Genomic DNA, 6,533 nt, shown 5'->3' with positions numbered 1-6,533 from the left:
GCCCCCTCTGTGCACCTGGACTACCTATTCCTCTGTGTGGCTTGAGAATGTAATCAGTCACTCCAGACTATCCCTCAACAGCTGGAAGATAATGGCTATTGCATTAATTAAGTCCTACTAACTTGTATGGTTACTTGAAGCTGCCTTGGGACATGCAGCTGCTGTGCTGGGAACTTCTTGGATGGACAGTGCTACCTTGTAAAACTACCAGTGAAACTCTTAACTCAAGCTCCTTTACATCTGCCATAGCTTTGAAGGGAAAGCAGGTTTATACACAGGCCTAAGAATAATATATGTGGCAGAAGGGTGTTGAAAACCATCTCTCACCTGGCTGAGCATTTCTCCTATGGGATGCCAAAGATTGGTACCAATTTGTCCCCAAATACAGGTCTGTGGAAAAGTATGGCAATGTTTTGCATAATCTAAAATTAGCACCCATGTTAAGGAAAAGAGCTATCAGAGAAAGCTTCCCAAATTCCTCATGTCTCCTATAGAGTGATTACAGAGTTCCTGCACTCTGGGGAATGGTTCACATCTCTCAAACTGCATCTAATTAAGTCACAAACCTAATTTTCAGCCACAGCAGAAGTTGTACAAGTTTCCCCTCTTTTTTGAGGTTCAGATGTGACTGCCATTAATGTGCTATGTCCATGCACGTAGTTACCTGAACCACCTGTGAGGGACGGGAGTGAAATGAGACACTGAAGGAAATGCTGGTCGGTGTGGGATGCCTCACTGCTTCCTCACGGAAGAGTTGGTCTGTGATGGTGGCTTGAGCTGACAGGAGAGCGCTGCACTGGAGATTAATTGCTTCTAATGAGCAGCACTGCAGGCCACAGAAAAGGATGAACTCAGGACTGACTCAGAAATTACAGCACTTTAACCCTCTGTGGTATGAGTCCCCTCACTGGTAACCACATCCCCACGCCTGAAAGGGAGAGAGGATTTCAGCAGAAGTTTGCTGCCCACAGCAAAGTGAGAAGCAGGATCCCAGCCCAGCTGACTTGGGAGGAACACCCACAGCACTGTGCAAAATACGTGTCCCACCACAGCCTCCCAAACCCAGCAGGAATTTTTTGTCTAAATCCTTCCTTTCAGCACAGCCTTATTTTCCAATCTTGATGAAACCTCCACATTCCCTGGGCACTTACCCTGCACAGCTGCAGCAGCTCTGCCAGCCAGGGCTGCTTGCACATCAGTGGAAATGAAGGGTAACACTGCAGGCCTTAAGAAGTGCATGCTGAATTTACACCTCTGTGAAAGAGCTTGGGTATCTGCCATCTGGAAGAGCTATACGAAGATACTTTCTCTGTGTCACATCCCAACCCCCCCACACACATTCCCTCATTTTTTATCTTTTTTGTTTTCCTTTTTTGGAGCTCTGCTCTGTGAGTACATCTTTTAAAAATAAATAAATAAATACATAAAAGAAAAAAGTAAAGGAAGAAAAAGCAAACCCAGAAACAGAATGTTTCCAAGCTGTGGCAGCTACCTGGGGTAGCTGTGAAAATAGCAGCAAACACAGGATAGCTCAGGGCTTTAGATCACGTCAGTAGTTCAAGATCAGCCACTGTTTCTCTTTCAGGCAATTTCTGCAGGGTTCATCAAGTTTGCCATCAGGTCCATCAGGATTCATCAGGTCAGTGCACAAAAGTGCACAAACTATTCCTGTGCCATCATCCCATTGGAAAGCCTCTAAGAAGTGGGGGGAGGAGACAACATGGCTTCATGCACACAGGAGGAAACTTTCAGGCCAGCAGGCATCAGATCCATCTGCAGTTCCCCCACCCCTGGCACTGGGGTTCAGGATGCCCAAGAGCTGGCACCCCACTGTGCCAAGTGGAGCCCCATGGAGAGGGAGGCTGCTGGGCTGGGAGGTCCACTCCTCTCAGTGGCTGCCTGCACTGGGATAAAAGGGAAGGAGAGAAGCAAACAAGCTGTAGATTTTCACATAATGAATATTTGTGGTTTCAGGGGGTAAGAGGAAGATCCAAGTGACTTAATCATTTGAGTTAAACCCATGGAACTGTCTCAGCTGGATAAAGAAACTGGGGAAGAAGAAAGTCAGTCACTGAATTGTGACAGTTTGGTGGAAAACCACTACAGCTTTTCCAGACTGTTTCTGTGTCAGAACTGACCTACTTTTTTAAACACTGAAGAGGTGAGGGTGTTACAGAGCTGCAGAAGAACCAAGCTTCTCCAGCCTGAGCAGAACTATGATTTCAGGGAAATTGTCAGGAAACTACAGTTGGTGGATCTTGCTTTGTCTTTCGCGATTTGGGCAGAGGATCTTTTCTGGAGAGCAGAGCACGAGTGGGTGATGAGAGGGAGCCCTGCAGAGGGAGGTTAGATGCTGCATGAGCCACTCAGCAGCTGGTTCTGGGCAGATGTTGGTCACTTAGAGACTGGTGACAATGGAGCCCACTAATTAGGGCACCAAATCATTAACCATAGAAAAGAGATCAATTCACTTTGTGGTGTGAAAAAACTGAAGGTTCATGCTGTGCTGCTTATTTGGACACATTCACCTTTCTCTTTGATCAAAAGACAAGTCTAGGAAATGCTCTTCTATAAATCCTTAAGCTATAACCATTTCAAAAAACTTTCAGCAATTCACCAGTTGGCCCATAAATCTTTCCTAAGGATTTTGATCTTGGCTAAGACACTTGAGATTGTTGTTAATGCATTTCTGAGAACAGGAGAGGATGCTTTATTCTACCTGGTTGTTCTTGTACTCTGAGACCACAGTCCATGGAATGACAGGAATTGTAGTTTAGCTATTCCTTAAGGGTTTCTACTGAACATAAATCACTACTAAATCATATAAGCTAAAAAAATATTCAGGGTGGAATATTTATTGTCAAAAGAATTCAAATAATTAAATATAAAAATACACATTTTACTTCTTTTATACAAATTTTTACAAATGTAGTAATAATGAGAACAATATTTTAAGCAATTTCAGTGCTTTGGTGTTGAAGTAATTTGACTCCAAGCTGTAATGCATATTTTTACCAAGTAATATATATTTAAATTAATCTTTAATAGAATTATTTGGAAAACTAATCTTTTAAAATAGTTAAAGTCCTTCCTTTAGTGATAAAAGCCACGTATCTGTGACTAGATCAGTTTGCAGGACATTGTACTTTCGTGTAAGAAACAGCTGCTCTAGAGCATCCTAAGCTCGCAGATGATTGCATAGCATAAGTTTCCTTAAATGATGTATCTTAAAATACAGTTTCCAAGAAAAAAAAACCAAAGAACAAACCAAACAGGAAAACCTGACATGCAAGAAGAGCTGTGTAAGGGAGATTTGCTTATTATGTTTTGGGGTTTTTCTCCATGTATTACTGACCAAGAATGTGCTCTTAAGAAACTACAGGCTAATGCGTGGACAAGGGAAAATGTTACCCTACAGTAAATGAGAAGTCTCTCATTAGCAAACTGCTTGAACGCTACTATAAGGTACTAGTGCAGCTGGCCCAGTTCATGAGAACAGAATTATTCATTGCCATGGTTACCCATGCTAGAAATATTACCCTCTACAAGCATTGTAAACAAGGATCCTTTCACAATGGTGTAAAAATTAGAGCACTTTAAGTAATTAAAGGAAATCATAAATTGTACAGAAGTTGAAGTTGTGCCTCGTAAGCACTGTAGCTTTTCTAACACCAGAGGGGTTTGAAAACCCTCTGCAAAGATCTGATTCTCCCCCAGCCTACACGACTTGTGAGCTCTCATCCACCACCACTGAGAGCAGGGTCAGAGCCTAACGAGAGTCACAACACCTTAGCAGCACACAAGCCCTTCCACCCATGGAAGGTCCTCAGTGGAAGTACGTTGTTAAAACCATGCAGGAGGGTCTGATAATAGTGGCAGCAGAGGAAGATAAGAGGTAGGAAGTTAACACATGTGTTGTTGATGAAGCTTTCCCCATGAAGAGTATTGTGGAGCTAATTTGCAATTTGACCTTAAAATCATAAGGGTAGGATGGTCCCTGGATCCAGTGCAGGCCTGGACAGAAACAGCAGCTGCAAACTAGGCTTCTCTCCTGCACCTGTGCTTGAACAGCTGGAGCAGAAGATACTGCAGCAAGTGACATTTGTGCTGTGCAAAGGCCCAGCTACAAGGTGGGCTGGTTCACACGCAGGCAGGCATCAGGTGAGTGGGAGGACCAGGACTAAAACTCAGTTGTCCTTTGGTCTTCTGAGTGCCTTTTTCTCTTGAACGCATTTCCTCAGGGTGGACTCAGTATCCCCAGAGGCCCATGTCTTCTCACCAGTCTGTCAGTGCTGTAAAGCCATGAAAGTGATGGCTCCAGCACAGCAGCAGCCAGGAGACACTTTCATCCAGTTGGGGGTCCTCAGGAAAGTACAAAGACATCTTAAATAAATAATACGCTGTTCATATTTGAGAGGTTGCTGGGCTAGTGCTTCACATTTCATAAAAAAAAAAAAAAAAAAAAAAAAAAAAAAAAAAAAAAAAAAAAAAAAAAAAAAAAAAAAAAAAAAAAAAAAAAAAAAAAAAAAAAAAAAAAAAAAAAGTATCTCTTTGTGGGAGTATGTAAAAGAAGAAAAAGGAAGGTGAGCTGAGGCTTGGAAAAAAGCAACAGCCTTCAAGCTCACCATCAGCAGCAGCAGCTTCACTGTACCTGCTGTGAGGAGGTGCACGGAGCTCATCTGGGTCAGGATGCTGCTTTGGAAGAAATCTTCCCACCCCTCCTACCATCCCTCCATCACCTCCCAGCCCTGAGCCACCACATACAGTGCAAAAGCTTTTGTGTCCCCTCTCTCCCTGTTGGGACAGCACAAGGTCCCAAAAGCTTTCCGGGTTCACCGGGCTCCAGGAAGGCACCCATGCATGTCTGCTGTGGGGCAAAGTGTCATTATTCATGTGTGAATAACAAGGCTATTTCAGAAATTCTCATGGCAATATAATACACCTCATTGGGATGTTCTTCTTCTCTTACCTTTCTTTCCTTTTGAGCCTGCCCATTTTAAGACCGATTATCTAGCACTTAATATTACATCCCATATGAACACATATGGTGTCTGTGGGTTTTTTTGTTTCAGAAAAGTGTAATGAATGGGTGGAACTCATAGACACAGGGTATTACTGAGGCAAAGAAACAGCCACTAAAAGTTAATATTTATGTCTGTGGGAATAACTTTCTCTTTGCAGCAAGTGATACAAACAATTTTCACCCAGAGACAAATCACTACCTGAAGTTACAAAGGTACCCTTTCTGCCAAGCAGACACTGTATAATTATCTAGAGCATCTTAATCTTTACAAAGTATCTCTTCTGCTGGTATCTGGGGACAGCAGTAGACTGCCTGATCAGGTAGGTCCAACCAATGTGCCAGTTCCTACATTGCCCTTTGCCAGAGACACAGCACCACATCACTCTGCAAGGCTCAGCACCCGGCTCCTCAACTCCCAAGGACAGCTGCCTTCTGGCTGCATGGTGGGAGCAAAGAATAACTACTGCTGCCATCCCTAGTGGAAAACTGGAAGTGAGAAAGGCCACAGATCATCCCTGTGTGACTGGTGTTATTTCCTAGTCTGGCATTTCTTCACTCTAATGAAAGCGCAGAGTCTGTGGCCATCAGCAGGTCAAAGCTGTAAGGGACAGAGCAGAAAGGCCACATGGAGACAAAAAGCATCTGTAGTCAGGTCTAAGGACAGATATATCAAGAGGCACAAGATGTTTTAAGCCCCACATCTCTCCTTCACCTGCCTGTGGCAGTTGAAGGGTCCCTACTGTGGGGCTTCAGCTAAGGAAGGACTGTAACACCCCCATCCCACGGCTCCATGATGCTGCCAATTCCCCTTGATGCCATTCCTCTCCAACACCTTAATCCCACATTTGCAGAGCCCTGGTGTCACCAGCACTACAGGCAGGGGGAAAGAAACACATCTTCATGGCCCCTCTTCAGCCAGCTCCTTACCCTGGGAATTCAGCACTGCTATCCCACATAAAAAATATCAAAAAGAGAGGTTTTTCCTCCTCTCTTATTATTCAGGTTATGGTCACATCTGCAGCTGGTGAATCTGGTCAGGATGGGGGGAATGAGAGTGTGGCTGTTGCACCACGGCCCTGCCCACATCTTAAGATGCTTCACAGGCAGTGGGGTAAAATTTGACGGACTTGGCCACATGAAACGTTTCCTGCAGAAGGATCACAATCCCCATTTAAAGGTGGAAGAAGCAAAGAGGTGGAGTTTTGCACTGAAGGTCACCGAGGACGCGTGTGAAAAGATACCACAGCCTGACTCCAATTCCCTGCCCTATTCCACAGCCGCTCTGCTCCTTCAGGAGCCATGTTAAACAGCCCCGGAACAGCACTGAGGAGCCTCCATCAGCCCTGCAGAAAAGCCCTGGGGAGGAAAGCGTTCAGTGGTGCAGAACAAGACAAGCAGCCTGCAAACCTCAGCAAAGTGGTCCTTACCCCTGCTCTGCAGCTCGGGCTGGGGCTGTCACTGGCTCACCAGCGTGATCCTGGCTGCACCGGGGAGCTTCTTCAGCAGGGAG

The sequence above is a fragment of the Chaetura pelagica genome, unplaced genomic scaffold, assembly GCF_000747805.2.
Source record: "Chaetura pelagica isolate M959 unplaced genomic scaffold, ChaPel_1.0 scaffold247, whole genome shotgun sequence".
Classification (NCBI taxonomy): Eukaryota; Metazoa; Chordata; class Aves; order Apodiformes; family Apodidae; genus Chaetura; species Chaetura pelagica.
This window is presented reverse-complemented; position numbering follows the sequence as displayed.